The sequence below is a fragment of the Misgurnus anguillicaudatus genome, chromosome 14 (assembly GCF_027580225.2).
Source record: "Misgurnus anguillicaudatus chromosome 14, ASM2758022v2, whole genome shotgun sequence".
Classification (NCBI taxonomy): domain Eukaryota; kingdom Metazoa; phylum Chordata; class Actinopteri; order Cypriniformes; family Cobitidae; genus Misgurnus; species Misgurnus anguillicaudatus.
Genome location: NC_073350.2, coordinates 11,058,028 through 11,078,958, shown reverse-complemented (window position 1 = coordinate 11,078,958; position 20,931 = coordinate 11,058,028). Strand labels below are relative to the sequence as shown.

The 20,931-nt window shown below is 38.6% G+C and overlaps 1 protein-coding gene across 3 annotated transcripts in view; it reads left to right on the top strand.

Moving 5' to 3' along the window:
- ptprga (protein tyrosine phosphatase receptor type Ga) overlaps window positions 1-20,931 on the top strand; it is a 327,465-nt gene that overhangs the window by 65,256 nt on the left and 241,278 nt on the right. The window lies entirely within an intron of this gene.

Here is a 20,931-nt window from a genome sequence, read left to right as displayed (position 1 = left end):
GACGTCCATCTCTCACAGCCTCGGTTTGGAATCAACATGGTGGCAGACTGAAAAGGCGTATAGCATAAATAACGCATGGTTGTGCGCCTTAGTCTCTTCAAATTGAAATGAGACTTCTGTCTGTCATTTAGTGAAGCTTAAACAGTAGACGGGGACATAAATCAAAAGATTTTAGGGCGTCGCTGTGGCGCTTAAAATGAATATAAATGGATACACTCAGAAATGTTTGTTGGAAAAGATGAACCAGCAGAATACGCTTAAGGATCTTTGTGTATAATCGCACACACAAATCTGCCAGCATACCGTCTTTAAATAAAAAGGAGTTTTTTGTTTTTAAGTATTTTTAATGATGCATCTTCATTACGTTTACATTTATTCATTTAGCAGACGCTTTTATCCAAAGCGAATTACAAATGACAAAGCATTTTACATTTTTGAAGCCAACAAGAATAAGATGAACATCACAAAATATGTCATGTAACAATGAGTAACAACTATATTATGCAATATCATAGTATTGCTCTCTAAAGGCCATCAGTGAACTACAGTATAGTACTTTTTTTGTACTGTATTAGTCGGCAGTTTTAAGTGTCCACTATCACCGTATGCTTTTATTTGTGTATGCAGTTGTGCCTGTTTTTTATGATGCACAGCCACACATATTGCTTCTTTTATCTCTGGTGTACAGTATGTCTGTGGGCGTTATTTGTGTTCAAAATATTATTAACAGATGAATGAGTAGTCGTGTGTGGTACGCCCCCCTTCACTCATCACTCATTCATTCTGCTTCTATGTGATCTCACTCCGTCCTCACAAAACCTTGATGTCATCCGTTCACCCATTTCTTCATGTGTCTATTTACTATGTCACTATTTAATACATCACTCCCTGTCTCACGGAGAGACATGTTTTTGCATTTCCCAATGAGCTTTGCTAAGCCTCTGCTGTCGTCTTGTGATTTCAGAGTGAATTTCAAAGAGCTGTGCGAGACAACAGCATCCGTCTCTCTCTCTCTCATGCATGGATGCATTTAAACCCTGTTTGCTGCTCTGAATTGATGATTCCGTGTTTATACTTTCTAATCATTTCGAATGTGTCATTCCGAACGCCACCGTTGTTATACGCTCCTCCACACGCGGAGCAGAATATGAAGTGCCGCATAAGATAACAAAGTCATTAGGCGAGAGCGAGCGAGCTAAGAACAGGATTGCTTTCAACGCTTCTTTCCCAAGCCATCCAAAGTGGTTTAAGTGTATTTTTAATAGGATGCCGGGTTGCGAGCTTTTTCGGCGATGCTTTCGAGCTTTACCGCCTCCGCCCCCGTTTCATAGGTGTATAATTAGATTTGGTAGTCCAATGTGAAACACATTTCATAGGTATGTTTTATCTCCTGAAAATACGTTTCACTAGCTCTCCTCATTTATTAGTTGGATTCACTTCAGCAAATCGCCGTCTTATCAGAAATTGCTTTGAGTCGCTAACACCAGGCATTTTACTTACAAAAGTCTAATTGAAAGGGGGATTTTGCATGCGTGGAACATCTGTCACGGCACCTAGCGTCATGCTACGCTACGCTAAGATCAGCTACGCATGTGTTTGTGTGTCTGTGCTGGATTTATGAAATTTCCAAGAGTTTTAGTATTTGTCTAGCAGACTTTGCTTTGGAACATCAGATATTAAATCGGTAACACTTCTCGATTAAGCCGGATTTAAAGATTTTGCTCATTTTCTACTAAATAATTTTATGCAATCGAAGATTAAATTGTTGGGATTATAGGATAATGTTCATTTTAGTACTACTTTTTAAAATTAAATGAATATTGTATGAAAAATGTATATTTCAGCTACTGCAGACCATTCTGATGAATACCTGAAACTGAATAACTGAAAAGTGTACCAAATCGCACACTTATGCGCTCCTCTACGCCATTTTCTAGTATAAATTGTGTATAAAAGTAGTGTGTTCACACTGTATAAAAGTAATGTCTTTAAAAGTATTAATATAGTGTGTTCAAACTGAAAAAAAAGTATAGTAAGTTTTTTTACGCACGTGCGAAGCAAAAATGCGCAACCTACGTGCGCATAGAGTGCAGTGCGCATACAGTATGCGCGCGTTCTTCTGATGACGAAATTTTTTAACGTTAGTCATAATCCACAAGGTGTTCATTAGAGTAAAGATGAAACTTTGTGAGACTGATTTAGATGGATAAAAGCTTTATTTGCTCTTTACAGAACAAAGAACATAAAAAAATGGTCTGATGTGATTTGAATCATACATTTGAGTAAAAATTCACCCTATTTTTCTTATAAATACATGTTTCTGGTCCTGCATGATTCATCTGTGCACGTTTTTTTTTTTTAGGATAAAAGCACTCATTGTAATATTTCAAAACTCCAGAGCCATCAAAAGTGTGCCAACTGGATTCTGATAACACTTGCTTGGCACAATCCAATCAATTTCTTATGAATTAAGTTGATTCATCAAGTTCAGCCTGGCACATTTCTTAATTTTCTGTTCACGCAAGTCAAATGCAATTTTAGTTTTGACTTTAAACAAATCAGGGTGGGTTACATCTTCTTTTCATGCACAAACACCCTTCAAAATTTATTTTAAAGGAGAGTTCAGTCAAACTGTTGGGTTTATGGAGCAATCGGCTCCTACATGGTTTATATCTTGTATGGTTTTGCCTTTTATCATATTAATAGGACATCCACAAATATGGTTTGCACATCCCATCCGGACCCCACCCCTTTTTGACCCCGCCTCTTCCATTTGTACAGCATTACGTTTCCACAACTTTGACACGTAGTGCAAAGGTTATGAATGTTATATTTAGAAGTGCCACATTGAGTGATTATGAAGCAGCTTTGCACAGCTAAATAAGCATGATTCTGTGTGTGTGTGTGTGTGATAAATGTGGGTGCGTAATCTACTGAGGCTGCAATCTGCAGGCCCTGTGCACCGCACCCCATGTCCTCTGTATTTATCATATTGAATATGAGTCTGCGTGCATACATATGCACAAAGCAGCCTGAAGCAAAGTTGTATGAACACACACCTGAAGTACAAAATCATCTTTTTGTTACAACTGCCAATAGTGAATGTAATAAGTTAACGTACAGGCCATACATTTTTCTTGACGGCATTATTAGAGAAGAACTGGCAAGTCATCAGCAACATATATATATATATATATATATATATATAAAGAAACCTGTATTGTCACAATGTTAGATTAACTGTATGTCACACAATATGGATGCAATATACCACACTAATCTTTGATACTTGTAATATGCATGAGATTTAAATATGTTAGTTTGTCATGCAAAAAATAACTTTCTAACTTAGTATTTTTGTCTTGTTTTAAGTACAAATATCTAAAAATTCTTAAATTAAGATGCATTTTCCTAACCCCTTAAAATTCCTGAAAAAGGCTAAAAAAATTGCCTAAAAAGGACACAAATTGTACCTGCTGTGTTGACTGTATATCTTAAAACGGTTAACATTATTCAAATCACAAGATTTCCAGCTTTCTAAAGATATGTCAAATGTTTAGCTTTTTGTTTTTGAGTTGTTGTATTTGATTAACTTTTTTGTCAAATAATGCAGTGTACCTCTTAAGGTATCTTGGAATTTGTTAATGAGCAAAATGTCCTTAGAAAATAAGTCTAGTTTTTAGACAAAAAATATAAAATTTAAGTGAATTTGTGCTTAAAATAAGCAAATAAATCTGCCAATGGGCTAAGCAAAAATCTTGAACTTTCTTTTTAAACTCTTTCCCCGCCAGCGTTTTTAAAAAAGTTGCCAGCCAGTGCCAGCATTTTTTATGAAGTTAATGCCTTCCAGAATTATTTCCTTTAAATAAATAAACATACAATTTATCAAATGAAAGAACAGACCCTCTGCTTAAAAAAAAAACCTTCATCCTACCTTAATTTATTTTCTTTTATCACCTCTTAAATATGGGTTTCTTCAAAAATACAAAATTTTGAGCAAAAAGCTGAGATAATTGCATTTTTTTGAAAGACTTCTGATAAAAATCTGATTCAGAGCGATGATCAAAACTTACACCGAGTTTGAAATGTTTGCCTTGAGGGGTTTCCTTCGGGTTTCATAAGTTGGGTAAGAGCACCTTCTGGTGGATAATAGCGGAAATATGGATTGCCGTAAAAACTTGTCATTTGCAGTGAAGCATTTTCTTTGAACTGACGAGTTAACTCGCCAAAAACAGTGGGGAAACAGTTAATTCATGAAGAATGAATAATGTAATGATTTTTTGTTTGTTTTAAGCACAAATTCACTTAAATTAGATTTTTTTTGTCTCAAAAATAGACTTATTTTCTTAGGTGATTTTGCTCATTTTTTGGTAATTTTTTTATATTTGTACTTGAAACAAGACAAAAATACTAGGTAAGAATGTCATTTTTTGCAGGGAAGTGCTCAGATGCAAAACCTGCTAAGTGCGTCTGGCAAGCTTTTTGTTATTAGCCTTGTTTTATCAGACTCTTTATGGATTCTGCCTAAAAATCTGTTTTTCTGAATGGCCTGACAATGGGATTAAGCGGATTTGATCCGAAAGTATTTGATAAACGTATAGTATGTGTCGAGAGCATTCTGTTAGAATCATTATTGAATTTTGGTGCAAAGGCGTTAGCGACTTTTGCATCTAAATTTTTCATATGTTGATTATAATTGTATTTTTTTGTATTTTTTTACATTTTCTAAAAAATTGTAAATACACAAATTGTCTTAAGGTTAGAGCTGTTTTCAGATTATCAATAGATCTCACTGGAAAACATACATATTTTACCTTGTACTAAAATGTACAAATGTGATCGTACAAATTCATGTGAATTAACAACCTAGTAAAATAGGTTCGTATTGCCATGAGATTATTTTGGATGATTATTTTTACATTTTCACTTTAACCACAAAAATGATTTGTCGTTTTGACTTTAAAAATTAAGTGTTTGTGCTGCCTTTAATATTTTTTTGCTTTTAAAATTTTTAAGTTGCCTAAAAAAAATTGTTGATTCAACTAACATTTTTACGTTGAATCCACTCAAAATTTTAAGGCAGCATGAACACTAACTTTGTTTTAATTTTTTTTTACAGTGTAGTTTCTCTTTCATTTACTACAGTAAGTAGAGTGACATTTGGTGCTTGTCTAGTGTTAACTTGTATACTGCACACACCACATGCATGTACCAATAAAGACCTGTGTGTGTTTACACACAACAACATGGTCAATCACACAATCCGTTCTGGTTGGCGGCGTTTTGTTTGGTTTAAAAGCTTTGTAGCCACCAGATGGTTTTCCTGCCATGAAGCAGTGGGTCTGTCATTAGCCACTGGCAGGGGGCAAGAGCTTGTTGTTTGTATTGGGCCAGCACTGAGCAGTGTGTGGCTCTTTGTGTGTATGTGTGTGTATGTTTATAGAATCGGGGTCTCATCACCTCATGTGGGTGTTAATCAAATTTCCACATTCACGAATTTCACGTCCAACGCTTTGCCGTATCCAAACTGTTGTGAGATTACACTGTGGAAATCTTGAGGCTGACTTGCCTTCCCATTCCCGCTCTTCCCTCTCCCGCTCTTCCCTCTTGTTTTCCACAGTACGGACAAGTGGTAGAGCATTGCATTAGCAGCGTAAAGGTCACAGGTTCGATTTCCCAGGAACACGCATGCTGATAAAATGTATAGATTGTCTGGATAACAGCATCTGCCAATTTAAATGTTTGTGCTAATAAATCACTCCTGTTTATGCATTCATGTTTATCAGATCTAAGCTCTTTTGATACATACTTGGACAGACTCGGTAGTAAATAACGGTGCAAACAATTAGATGAGAAATTGTCTTTATGACAGCTCAGCCCACAAGACAATATTTGCTTCTCTCATATTTGTTTGCTTTCTATCCTTAAGGGATGAAATCATAAACCTAATACAGTTTTATTTACACCTCATTTATGTTCCTCCAGCAGAGCGCAGTTAGAAATATTTGACTCATGGTGGAAGTGATGTCCGTGTTTGTTAGCTTTGATGTCATTCCAGTGATCACATCTATATAAAAAGCTGTTTTATAGAGTAAAATAAACACAAAACACACAAACATAGAATGAGAAAAATATTACTACTGTTTAGTAATCACTGCACATTTCACCTTTAAATAGTGTGTACTGTATTGGGTATGCACTTCATTGACATTCACGTCTCTGATAACTTCTGCACCGGCATTTTGAGTTCCCCAGGCTGTATTGGTGTTTAAGCAGTGATAGATTAGCTTTGACCTGCGAGGTGACCCCTTTTGCATGAACGGGCACCGTGGGTCACCATATCAATTCAAAATCATTAGCTGGTGGCGGTGTTTGTGTCGTCACAGCTGAGGCTAAACAGGCTTACCAGATGAAGATACAAATTACGTACAGTCACCTTTGCACAAAACTGTAACTGAGCTGTTTTTTTGCATGATGGTTTCTACGCCGTATCCGAGTATGAAACATTCACACTCATAAAATGACTGCACCCTAGCGCGTCACACCTCTGACAGAAAAGACATGTCAAACTCATCGCTGTCAAACCGAACAGGATGGTGATGACTAACTGTTTGAGAAAAATGTAAATGAGACATGGAATGAGATGGATCAATCCCCGCTGAGACAAATGACATGAATGAGGATTTGTACCATCTTGATTTATCTTATGCAAGATAAGCATATTGCGGAGGGCAAAGAACGATTGCGGTTTCACAGAACACATGGCATCCTGGTTGGGATCCAGCACGTTTTTTTTCTCTAGCGATATGCAAGGTTTGGTTTAGTTACAAATGACAATGCAATTCTTCGTTTCCATACCCCAGCACACATTCTCTCTCACATTCTCCGGGTAATCGGATCACCAAGGAGCCTCGTGTAGCCAATGGACTGTTGTTTTGCACTGAACTTTGGCTGCGTGCGTATGTAATGAAATTCTCCGGTGCAGCACGCAGGACTAATGAAGCCAGCAGAAAGCATAATGCGGTGCCTGATAGACACCGAGGAGGTCTGGGCGAACTGAGGGGGAGAGAGAGAGAAAGGTACCGAAAGCATTCTTGGCATTCGGTCGGAACCTCGGGGGACTGAACTTCATGGCCAGTTCTAGCTTTTGTATGCAAATAGAATTGAAGGGAAACCAAGTGCTATTTCGAGGCCTCCCGTTTCCTGTGGGCTTGAGTTCCATGCCCGAATGTCCTGCCCCAAGGCGCCCCCTTTTCCACACTATTCGCACACAAACTCACGTCCACTGGAGCGACGCCAACGTCTCCTCCCAGTCAGAGCTACGGGAAGCAGCTCTCTCTCCTCACGGTGACTGACTGCTGTCTAATCGAGACTCTTGCAGTTCGCTCCGCCGGCGTCTTTAGCATTCTTAACTCCCCGCTATGAGTGCGAAGGTCTGCTAATCACAAACAGGTGCATAAATGATTAAACGCTTTCACTTGGAGCTTGTGTATCGTGCAAGGCTTACGCGCATGATTTTTTGACCCCCATGCATCAATTAGATGGGTTCGGGGAGCCTTTTTCATATGTTTTGGCTATGTATAGCAAACACATTAATATGAAACAATGTTTGCAACCCATTTTACTTTGTTATTGTGACATTTCTGGATGAACTGAGGGTTTTCATTGGGGGGCGGGGAGATGTTGGTTTTTGGATTTTATTCTTTAGTTGGCACAAGTTATTAGTTTAAATTGTCTTTTCAGCCCATTCAACGCAGTGTTAAACGATGTGCAATTCATACGAAAAATTCATACGTTTACTTAATGCAGTGCATCTTTTCGTGTCATTTTATGTATTGGTTTCTCACATTTGTTCTGTTTACAGTGTTTCCCACAGGATTTTGAGAGACTGTGGTGGTGATGACGTCACCCGCTAATTAGCATATATGTGACATCATCATGTCGTGTTTGCATTAAATCTAATGTTGGCACCTGAGATATGTTTCACTTCTACTCTTTGATCTGTATCTGTATTATATATCAAATTATATTTTAAGCCGAATTAAGCTGTTTTAAATAGTGAACTAAAAATGTAAATGGGAATCATGAAAATTCTATTTGTGGGGGCCAGTGTTGATTCTGTGGTGGGCCACCACAAATAAATCAATGTATGGGAAACACTGGTTTAATTACCAGAGTAGCTTGGGTTTGGGGTTAAAACTACTTTTTTAAAATGACATCCTAACCCAAACCCTAATTCTAACCCCAACTCCAAGCCACCATGGTTTAAAATAGACAAAAACATGGAGAAACTTGTATATTAAATTACATTCTAAAGCAAATCCCTAATCTAACTTCAAACCCAAATGACAATGGTTTAAAAAAAAAACTGGAAAAATTGAGAAACCAATACATGAAACGGCATGAAAATTTCCTTTATTAAAGAAAAACACCACCTTTTTTCAATATTTTACAATTTTCTTACCTCAACTTAGATTAATTAATACATACCTATCTTTTTTCAATGCGTGCACTTAATATTTGTACAGCGTGTCGTGAATGTGTTAGCATTTAGCTTAGCCCCATTCATTCCTTAGGATCCAAACAGGGTTGAATTTAGAAGCCACCAAACACTTCCATGCTTTCCCGATTTAAAGACTGTTACATGGGTAGTTACACAAGTAAGTGGCACAAAATAAAACGTGGGGATTTTTTAAGCAGATAAAAATAAGACCTATATTTTATAGCGGAAGAGCACTTAGTTTGTAGCACTTCGACCTTGGCTCGCAGTAACATCATCACTCCTGACTACTCCCCTTTTCGTTCAAACTTCCTTCAATTTTACTGCGCCCGAGGTCGAAGTTCTCAATTTTATCCGCTTAAAACATCGGCACGTTTTATTTTGTGCCACCATACTTGTGTAACAGTCTTTAAATTGGGAAAACATGGAAGTGTTTGGTGGCTTCTAAATTTATCCCTGTTTGGATCCTAAGGAATGAATGGGGCTAGGCTAAATGCTAACACATTCATGACGCGCTGTACAAAGATTAAATGTACGCATTGAATAAAGAAGGGCAGGTGCCCGAAATGTTACTTCAGTGATTATGTTGAGTTAAGTGTGCGTATTCTTTTTTGTTTTGTTGAATGCGTTGATCTTTAACAATAACTTTTTTAGATGTGCATTGGCTAAACTCGTGACATTTCACCCTAATGTGAAAATTCACTTGTTTTTACTAGGGATGCTCCGATCGATCGGCCGATAATGCTTGCTATGTTTCTCAATGAATTACGGTAAAATGCTGCTACATCCAAAAGCCAGAGGGCGCTCTCGTGCAGAAACTCAAAATGCGCTGTAGACGAAGAACAATACACATGCAGCTGTGATGACACGCAGCTCCAGGAAATGGCTGAAGGATATATTTATATTGCTGTTCTTCAAACCTTTTCAGGTATTTTCATGATACTAAAGAATATGTTTAATAATTATGTTTGACGAGTGTTGCTTTTTCAAATGCATGTTATAAACGACTCAAACTAACAGTGATTTTAGATCGAGAAGGACTTACTGATCAAAAACCGTAGTACATAAAATAGCTGTAATAAGATCGGCTGTCCGATTCAGAATAGTGATCGGCCACGTATTATTAGTGGAGATCGGCATTGATCGGAGCATCACTAGTTTTTACTCAATGAAATTGTATGAATTTCTGTCTAATTTTTGATTTCTCTCTCTGTTTTTATGCTAGTAATATTCTTTCGTCACCTGATGCGACTTTTGTTAAGTTTGATTGTTGTCGTTAAGTTTGTTACATGTCATCCCAGATGTACAAAATCGTGCAAAAAAGTCCTAGACCACCATGCCACCATTAAATGTGTTGTTTTTGCAATAATATAATGAATAGAGGTTGTTACGATTTTCCAAATCCTTGATTCGATTACATTTTCGATTCTAAGTTCACGATTTGAATCGATTCTTAATTTTTCAAAAAAATTTAAAGCACAAAAATGCTATGCCATTTTTAGACTAGACTTTTATAAAATATAATATCTGACTTTGATCCCTGAGATGTCCTGCCATGTTAGTCGTGTGCTGCCTGTGGAAAAATATGGTACAAGCACATACCTGATAAAACGAAACTTCCTGTCAAATGAACATTCCTGTCAGTACTTTGCACGTTAAAAACGCGCTTTTATCACCATCAGATGAGATTGTGAGACTATACCCCAATAATTCATGTACGTTTGACCCTAAAGCATGTTTTTTTTGGCTAGCGTGATTGCTTTGTACTGTTCCTGTGTGCGGTACACTTATGCGTACCCAGGTACGCTTTGCAGTGGTGGTTGGGGTACGGTTCACTTGATTCGGGGGAGGATGCAAATGCAAAACTCTGATATGCGCAGCACAAATACATACAGCCGGGTGTCACCACATCCTAAACGAACACATATAGAGAGTGACTAGAAAGCAGAATGCTCCTACGCCAAACAATCTTCACGGCGCACATGATTTCAAACACACCTAATAAGCCGTAAACTCATAATTATGATGAACTCCACCGTGCATATCTTTCAGTTTTCTTCAAAACATCTTTTAATGATGCAAGTTTACTCTGGTATGGAAAGTTTAGTGGGAGGGCGGACAATTGTACTCTGGTTGAATTGGGTTGGGTTAAGGATGATGTGAGCGCGCCCTTAGTCTCTTTATTAGAACACAACCAAAAAAGATGGCAGGTATCAAGCAGGTATCATACTTTCACAAGAACATTCTGGCTACTGGCATATTAATGCAGGGAGATGCTTTATTTGTCTACAGGACTGTACACTCGCAACGCATTGTTCAATCAGTCATATCTTTATTTGCGTACATGCGTTGGGTTTGTTTTCAGCCTAATTGGTGAGGGAGCGACCGTTCTCTGTTGGCTTTCATTATAAATGGCCTTTGCCATCATCATAGCTGGACGCTGCTTCAGAGACCAGTTCATATCTCTCTCTCTCTCCCTGTGGACTATCTTAAAGGGCAACCATCATTACTTCAAATTATGTTATTATGTCTAACAGTGTCGCCTGGCGCTGCCAGCACCATTTTTCTTTCTCCGGCTCTCCGTCTTTCCCTCCTTCTCATCCTCTCATTTCCTATTTGACACACACACACACACACACACAGACACACAGAGAGAGAGAGAGTCACACACTGCCTGTCAGCTGCTTAGGCGCTTTCCGATTTAATAACAGTATGTTTCCCTCGATCTCTCCCCTTCTCTCCTTCAGACTCAACGCTACATAAACAAGAGACCTTATGTCTTGTCCTTGAAGCCATTATGATAGCTGCTCAGCCATGGGACCCAGAGGCCAAACAGCTGTAGTTAACAATGGTTTTGCCAATAGTGATCAATATACCAAAAACATGGTTACTACAAAAAAGCATGGTTATTTTTTATGAGGGAAGCAGGGCAATGGCTTGCAAAGATTGGCGCAAACGTCGACATTGAATTGTATGTGTGTGTCAGGAGTTTATGCATGCTTGGCTCAAACTCGGTCCACTCACAGCTGTTTGAGGGCTTGAAGCAGTTGTCCGCTGTCGGCTTTTGGCCTTTCTTAGCGGCATCTGTTAAAGTCATTTCTACTCATATGTGTTGACCTTCAAGACTCTTTAGGAGAGAAAAAGACTTGTTCTTCATTTAACTTTGTTCTTGTTTTTTGAACAATCTGTCACATTAGAGAAAGAAACACATTTATACTTATTTTCCAATGGTATGGTGCTGATGCTGGAACCAGTACTCAGTCTGCATAGTCCATTTTGAGTACCAAATTGTCTGGGGAGGCTGGACAAATTATCTTGTCCTCTATAGTAGGGCTGCTTGACTATGACAAAAATCATAATTGACTACTATTCACCTTGATATTGTAATTGCGATTATTATTGATGGTTAATAGACTTTACATTTAAAGTTTTGCTGCAAGGTACATTTTAAATTAAATTTTAAACATTCAAAACTAAATAATATAATGTAAATCACAAAGAAGTATGGGAGTTATGTCATTAGTAAAAAAAATCCATAACGAATGGCTTAAATGTCACTTTAAATTTAAAAAATATCTTAATTCAGAACTGCATTTGGTGCCCAAAACATAATAGTAAAATGCACAGAAATAAGCACAGCTGTAATTTTTACCCATAATTGTAATCCTGACTAGATTTTCAATTAACTGTACAGCCCTACTCTACAGACATTTTTTGAAAACTTTAAGGAAGGGATTTTTTGAACCATAAAGACCTAAAATATTTGTTTCTTTTTGCGTACAGACGAAAACATTTCTAAAATGATCCCTGTTCAAGTAGATCCTCAAAAATGAAACGCTTTTTTATGCATGCCGATACAGTAGTTGGCGATGTCACATAGTGTTTGAACGTGATACGCATGATGTTACAATTTTCACAAATCCGTGTTTTTTATGTAAAGCAACACTATGTAGTTTCCATGTAAAAATTACTAACAGCTCCCCCATGTGGTTGGAAAGCGCAACAGTGCCTGGTATTAGACACTCTTCTGCTGGCAGGGGGAGGGGCGGGGCTGTGTTTCCTACCCTCCACCACCACTTTCAGAGTGTGCTTGTAGTAGCTAGGAGGCTGCTCAGGTTGCAACAACAGTACAATTTGTCCAGTTAAAAGTTGTTCTATCACTGAAATAATTTTAGAGACATTATTTAAAGGTAAAAAAACTACATAGTGTTGCTTTAACGACACAAGTAACGTTGAAAACTTTGTGAAACCTTCAGGCCACAAAAATGCCAATGTCGTTTAAACAAGTGGTTCTCAACTCCGTTCCTAGAGACGGCACATTTTGTCTCTCTCATCTGACAGTGAGTTTATAGAGGGTATGCAACAACATCACTTTTCCATGTGACCACGCCAGAGCTTGCCCTGTTGAGTGGCAAAACATTCAACAAAATGGCTGGTTTTCATAGTGGCTGCTGCAAAAACACTGATAAAACTGACTATTTTAAGCTTAAATCGAATTTAGTTGGCCTTAACAATGACCCTAACAACTTGCCAAACAACCAGTAGTCTGTGGACATTGGCATATGGCCAGACATTGCTTTTCCTGACACTATTAAACCATCCCACCTTTGTACAACACAAGGTTTATCATAATGGATGTTTTTTTAATGATAAAACTTTGCAATTACACAGAATAAGAGTATTCATTGGTGTATTTCTATAGGATTTTTTATCCCAAAATTTTACATACCTGATATATGGCTACTGCTACTGATTCACTTCTTCTTTGAGTGTTGAATTTTTGTTGAATCTGTTAGCACAGTTGATCACACAACTGCTTTTCCCATTTTAGATGCATTTTTCATGCTATGCTAATGCTGTCGCTCAGACTTTTTGCCACTCAGTGGGCTAACCGCAGTCACTTTCGCCGAAGGTGACGTCACGTGCATACCCTCTATAGGGATCTCTACTAATGAGCTGATGATTTGAATCAGGTGTGTTGAATAATGGAGACATACAAAATGTGCAGAGCAGTGGGCCTTCAGGAATAACGTTGAGAACCACTGATTTAAATGAACAACAAAAACGAACAAAAAAAAAAACATTTCAAGCTTGAAACTGAGACATGGCCCTTGAGACTCTTAAACTGAGATTACCACTACTAAGAATTCTGGGCAGAGGTGGGTGGAGTACCCACAATCTGTATTCAAGTAAAAGTACAAGTTGGCTACTTATACAAAAATTTTATAGTAAAAAAGTATTAGATGAAAAAAACTACTCAAGTGTAATTATGTAACTGCTGACCTGATAGAGAAGCATTGTAAAAAACACTGAATTTCAGACTACTTGGAGGGCTTTTTTGTTCTGCTTATATGCGTAAAACCTGAGTTTAGAGTATAGCAGCCTATCTAAGTCCTGCAATGGGTACATTAACGTCACATAATGTGTCATTTGAGAAAAATCTCAAACACACACAGATGTTTATCTGACAGTTAACTGTGTCTTTATTTTCACGTTCACAACACAAACCTGTCAGCATCTGCCTTTAAACAAGCTAACATTAAACAAAAAAGATTGTGTGTCTGTTTGTTATAATGTTTTTATATTTTCATTGCCATTAAAGTGCAATTACTGAACATAAGAGAGCTTGATAAAAATGCTAATTTTAGAATTTCATATTGAAAATATCTGTTTTTGCAAATCAACTCTACATTTATCATCATATATAATAAATGTTCCTGTAAAAACATACTTTATTGTTTTATAAGTATGTACATTCTTTAGGAAGGATTTAAGTAAAATACAATACCGTTTTTATTTGTATGTATATTCTAAATATAGTGAGGTGACAGGATTTGTGTACAAATGCAAGACGTCACTTTATTCTATTCAGTTTTAGTTTGTTTAGTTTTGTATGGAAAGGATATGGAAATGTGCAGATGTGAATGTTTGTTGTTTGTATTAAGGTTTACAGGGTTTGTCACTGCTTGCACAAGAACGCATATGACAAAAAACACTCGGATAATTTGTGAAATAGTACTACAATAAGGTAAAAGTGCCCATAGTTATCAAATGACCATTAATAGTGTTCAAATAGACATTACTGTTACACTTAGCGCTACGTGTTGTTTCAGGTTTGAGCTTGAATTCCTGTATGCTGAGATGTCAGTTCGTTTTGGTGCACACAGCATGCATCGCATTATGAAACTCTTCTTTTTTTCACTAGAAATGCACTTGAGAATGAGAGTAAAAGTACCCATCCTTAAATATACTCTAATAGTGCTTTTCCATTGCATAGTAACTTATCCCACGGTTTGGGACAGCTTACTTTTGGGGGCTTTCCACTGGGTACAGTACGTAGTACAGGATACTTTTTTAGCACCTCCATTGGGGTTCCGAGTGGCCTGAGCTGATACTACGTGACGTGAAAACAGTGACGTGTTGCAAGTTCCCAAATTCCCTTTTAGCTGTGAAAAACATTCACACGTCGAGAATCAGGAACACCATACCACTGTTTTCCAGGCTTGTGGTTTGTGGCAAAAGTAAAAGTATTTCTTAAATATACTCTAAAAGTACTAGTTACCCAAAAAAATTACTCAAGTAAATGTAATGAGTAGGGGTGTGATGATTCTCCAAATCCGTGATTTGATTTCGTTTTCAATTCTAAGGTCACAATTTGATTTGATTCTTAATTTTTTACATGCTATGCCATTTTTAGACTAGACTTTTATGAAATATAATATCTGACCTTGAGCCCGGAGATGCCATGTCATGTTAGACATGCTGCCAGTGGAAATACACGCACATACCTGATAAAACAAAACTTCCTGTCGGATGAACACTCCTGTCAGTACTTTTCACTTTAAAAACGAATTTTATTACCGTCAGACGAGATTGTGAGACTATAAGTCATGTTTAAATGCTGTTTTCCCATGTAAAGAGCAGCTTGTGTGGTGTCTCCTGCATTTGCCATGCTATCTTTTAACTGGCTTTAGCTAGCTTAGTTAGGAGGTTGACTCGCATCACTCAACACGTGTTTTTTTGCCCGCTTGGCATTCAACCGGACATGACACGGGGATGTGGCAGCATTGGCGATTCCATTTTTTTAAATTCGTAGTTCGAGGTTGTGACTTAACTTCGAACGATTTTGATTTAAAATGTCTTTATTCAAGTCTCATATCAGTAAAAACGCTGACACTTTTACAGCAGCCCGTACTACTTGCATGGCCTGGTTAGGGTAAATTATATGAAGCAGAGCTGATGTTGTCTCAAAAATTATGCAGATCCCACACAAAATGTACATTGTCTGCTTTTAAAAGTAATTTTGCTAATAGTTTGATATCTTGGTGCCAGAGGGTTGTACATTATCAATTTTTCACAGTTTCATTTGATTCAAAATGGAGCCAAATATTTGACTTAAGTAACATGAGGTGGATTAATATTGTAGAGTTTTAAATCCATACTGCACCTTACCAATACACTAGAGAGGTTTTGCATTGACTTTGTGACTTATTTATTGGCTAGTTCTGATTTTTAAGACATTATAAATTGGCATAGCTAAAGTGGCATAACAAAGAAAAGCGATGATACTACATTATTCTTTTTGTTCATGAATATAAATGATAATACTGTGGACCATGCATATACTTTGGTCCATAAATTAAGCTATTATTCTGTATAACATTTACATTTTATTGTACTCTTAGAAAAAGGGTGCTAAATAGCACTAAAAGTGGTTCACTGGCTCGTAATCATAGGGGAACCATTTTAAACAGAACCAATGTGGAACATCTTTATAGAACCATATTGTGCTATGTAACCATAAGTGGTGCTATAGTCATGCTTTAGCACCACTTATGGTTCTACAGTGGTGCTATATAGCTCTTAAAATGGTTCCCCTATGATTACAACCCTTTAGTACTATTTAGCACCATTTTTAGAGTGGAAGTTAGGTATGCTGATTTTTTTACCCTTTTTGGCTCCCGTAATGCTGTATTGCATGGGTAGGCAACGGTGGTCCTTGAGTGCCGATGTCCTGCAGATTTCAGCTCCAACCCTGATAAAATCTTGCCTACCTGTAGTTTTCAGGTGACTTTTTAGACCTTGATTAGCTATTTCAGGTGTGGTTGATTAGAGCTGGAACTAAACTTGGCAGGACATTGGCACTCCAGGACCGACGTTGCCTACCCCTGCTGTATTGTATAATGGTAAAGACAAGAGTTAAAGCTGTGCGTTTCTACTTCGTACAGTTTATTATATATTCACAACTTCCCCCTCAGTCTTCACGTCTTCCTGTGTCTTGCGCCTTTTTGCTTTTTCGCTGCCCTCTCACATTTCCGGACAGATTTCTGTGGCAGATGTTGCTCCATGTGTGTGTGAAGGCATGTGTATCATCGCATGGTACGTTAGTATGGATATGTCCTGCATGCGCCCACAGGGTGAACGTCCTTCAAGTAGAGGGAGCTGAGGAGAATATTAATAAGTCCATTAGGACACGCATACACACGCTGACCCCTTCGAAAAAGACAAAAGCGAAATCAAGGTTAAGTGCATGAAAGTGAAGATCTGATATGCATTTTAATGAAGCTGAAGCAAGTGTGACGTTATCAAACAGAAACATGTGACACATGTGCTGAATTTACCCTTAAGCCATATTCATATTAATAACCGAACAAAATCATTATCATCTGTAACGTTACTGTAATGCGTACAATAGTGGAACTAAACAGAATGCGGATAATAGGAATATGTGTGCACTTGTATTAAATTACCAGCGTTAGGTTTAATTAACCCAGAAAAGTTTATTTTTGACACAATAATTAAAACATCTTAGAAACAACACCGCATAGGATAAATTTACAACCCTTTGGGTTGGTTTTTTTCTTTTTGACCAAAATAACCCATGATTTAGAGTGAAGCATATTTAATATCTACAGTACATACATACCATGGTACATAAAGTACTACAGTACAATTCAATATTACCATATGATACCATCGCTGTATCTGAGACCGTCTTAATACTTTTTCTAATGGTCCACTTATATGGTTTTACTATGATTGTATTACATGATTTTTTTGGAGTACCATATCAATATCATAGTACATGAATTTTAGTACCATGGGATTCATTTAGTATCACTACCACTGTTACCCTACACGTACCAGTGTTCTACCAAAGCAGTTTTTTTATAAGGCTCTGCACATTGTTTTTTCCATATTTTCGTATTACTGTACATTTTGTACTGTATGGAGGTAACACAAAGTTGAGCTGTATGTAAGTGCAAGTTTACATTGCCAAAACATTTCGAATTCTTTCCTCGTAAAAACTTTGCTAGTGAAGTATAGTTGGGCTGTGTTTTTATTTGTTTTTTTTCAGGTACTAAGAGTAGGTGCCAATTTTTTTTTAGCATTTCGAGGGTCCTTCAGATTTGACTTTTCATTTATTTCAGTTAAAAGTTAGTATGAAGTTATGCAATTATGCATTTTTACTACATTATAACTTTTTGGTAGGTTACAGACTTTTTGTCCTTCCTAAATTTCCATCTACAACACAGTACACTGTATATAGCTTTACGAATAGTATATTATATAAGTATATAGCTTATTTCTTGCTGGTATCAGATTTAAATATGTCAACCACTCAACTCGGTTTGTGCATATGTTGCGAAACATCAAACAATGTTAAGATCTACTTTGTGTTTTGACATATGATAATCGTCGATCTTTTACAAAAGTGATCTCAGAACAGCATTTGATGCGACATCATATGGCTCCTCTGAGATTTGTCTCGTTGAGGGTTCGGGAATTTACGTCTTGAACCGAAGCTCTCATAACTCTCCCTGTTCTGTCTCCGTTTCTACGGAGACGGCTTGACAGAAACGTCAACTCCCGATATCTTCCTCATAAAGCTCTGCGGCTTTAATAGAGGGATGTAAATCAATTACGTCAGAATTCATTTAGAAGAGCCGGACGAGATAGAACCCCTGGCGCCGAAGATTTGATCACAGAAGGCAAGCGTACGCTGGCATCGGCTCGCAGATGAATTCAGATTTTGAAAGATTGTGCTTTAAGCCAGTGCTGCTTGTTTTTTTAACAATATGACATTCTTTCGGCGTGTTTGATGTTGGGCTTGTGCATGCTGGTCTGTGTGTATGTGTGTGTGTGTACAAAAGCTCTTTCTGCATATTGGAGTGAATTGATGCTGATTGATTTTGACAGGGTCTGGAGGACAGTGGGTTGTGTATGTGTGCGTCTGACATCTGTGGTTGGTGTGAAGTGTTTATTTGTAATCTGGCTTTGAGTTGTTGCTCCAGTGGTGGATGGTTGTACTGGGTAACTCTCAATCTCTCCCCCACCCCTTCCCTTTCCTAAAGGAGGGCAAGAAATGAAGTTGCCTCAGTAACTAACACGGGGGCAGAGGTCAAACTCATTTTTTGTTTTTAGCTTGCCCCATATACCACAAAAAAGAAGCAATCAGAATGTGTGTGACTAGCTCTGTTGTACTTATCTGTGTGTGCACTTCCTTGGACATGTTCCCTTTTAAGCCTATTGGGTGCACTCTGACTACTTACCCCATACTGGCCCTGCAGGCCAGGATGCTGTCACCATTGTCCAATGATTCTGTTTGTTCAAAGCATCTTTGCCATTATAGACAACTGTTGGAGTTGTTGGAGATTGTGGTGAGGTTGCCTCAGCTGTTGAAGTACAGTTACTTCAGAGTCACAAAAAGAGCAGCCAGAATCCCTCAAAGATAGAGTTACTCCCAGGAAGTGAGTGTTCAGAGAGAGAGACGAGGAGCTTCAGTGATGGATGGGCGGAGAGACAGCGAGGGAGAGAGTGATTGAGGGAAACAGAAAGAGAGCATGAGTGACATATCGGGAGGATGGCGACGGAGCCCGGCATGCCGCATTGCATAATTACATTTTCTGTTCAAAGAGTATCGGCAATCAATAATGTAATTCATAGAGAAGCCATAGCATACCCTCTCATTGGCATTCACCAGCATGCCCGAGCTGCTATCCTCAAGAATTAGAGCTGCGAGGAGCAGAAGGCAGTTTGTCATTGAAACAAAAAGTCACCCATTGTTCATATCAGAATGTACTTACCCGGCCTGCTCTGTGAGAGAGAGAGAGAGAGGCCTTGTAAATTGCATTATGCTTTGAGTGATGGCTTTTAGGCAGAGTGTCCTTGTTACCGTAGTGTGGTCAGCACATCGGCAGGCTTACGTGACAACGTGGCCAATTTCTTGTTAACTGTCCCAACTTTGCAGTCTGTTTGCTTCCGGGGAATCTGTCTAGATCTGCAATGGCAGTCACCCCCAAGTCCTGCCACACTACGTTTGCAAGTTTAGACGTGGATGCCAGCTGCGAGGCTGATCTCGCTCCGTCCCTTCACCTTCTAGTGCATCCCAGACATCCTACAGCCTTGAGCCGAGATCGCCTCTGATAAACTCACATGGAGGCCACTGGGTGCATGGATGTGTGCCATTCTCCAGTATCCCTCCAGCCCTTGTTGCGAGTCAGAACAAATTCTCCTTCAACGAGGCTGGATCTCTGGCAATGTCTATAAGCTTGAGGTTTTAGGTTTCTAAGCTAATCTAAGCTCTTTAATCCTGCTGTATTTTAATTTCATAGCTAATAAGAGCCCTAGAGCCTTGAGTAAGTAGTCGAAGGGTTCTAGATCTGCTGTTGGGATCTGTAGTGGTGGGACCCAGCTGGTGTCTGTGACAGAGCAACTTCTCAGCTGCCAGCACCCTGTCCGAAGCTTGTCTGGAGCTTTAAACCTCCACTTACTGGCCAATTACAGGCCTTGTTTCTGTGGTTTATGTAATTTTATAGGTAGTAAGAGCCCTAGGACCTTAAGCAAGTAGTCAAAAGTTTCTAGATCTCCTGTTGGGTTGAGTCTAGATTAGTTTGGCCTAGCAGTGGGACGCAACAGGTGTCTCTGACAGTGCACCTTCTTGGCTGCCAGCACCATGTCCGAAGCCTTTTTGCCTCAGCACTTGCAGCTTTAGTCCTCCGCTCACTGGCCAATCAGTCCTGCAATAATGTAATTTTATTTAAGCCCTAAAGCCTCAAGCAAGTACTCAAATGGTTCTAGATCTCCTGTTGGGTTGAGTCTAAATTAGTTAAGCCTAGTGGTGGGACGCAGCTGGTTTCCCTGACAGAGCACCGTCTCGGCTGCCAGCGCCCTGTCCACAGCCTCTTTGCCTCGGCACTCGGAGCCTTAGCCCTCCGTTCTCTACCAATCAGTCCTGCAGTAATGTAATTTTATATAAGCCCCAGAGCCCCTTGCAAGTAGTCGATGGGTTCTAGATCTCCTGTTGGGTTGAGTCTAGATTAGTAAGGCCTAGTGGTAGGAGACAGCTGTTTTCTCTGACAGAGCACTGTCTCGGCTGCCAGCGCCCTGTCCGCAGCCTCTTTGCCTCAGCACTTAGCGCCTTAGCCCTC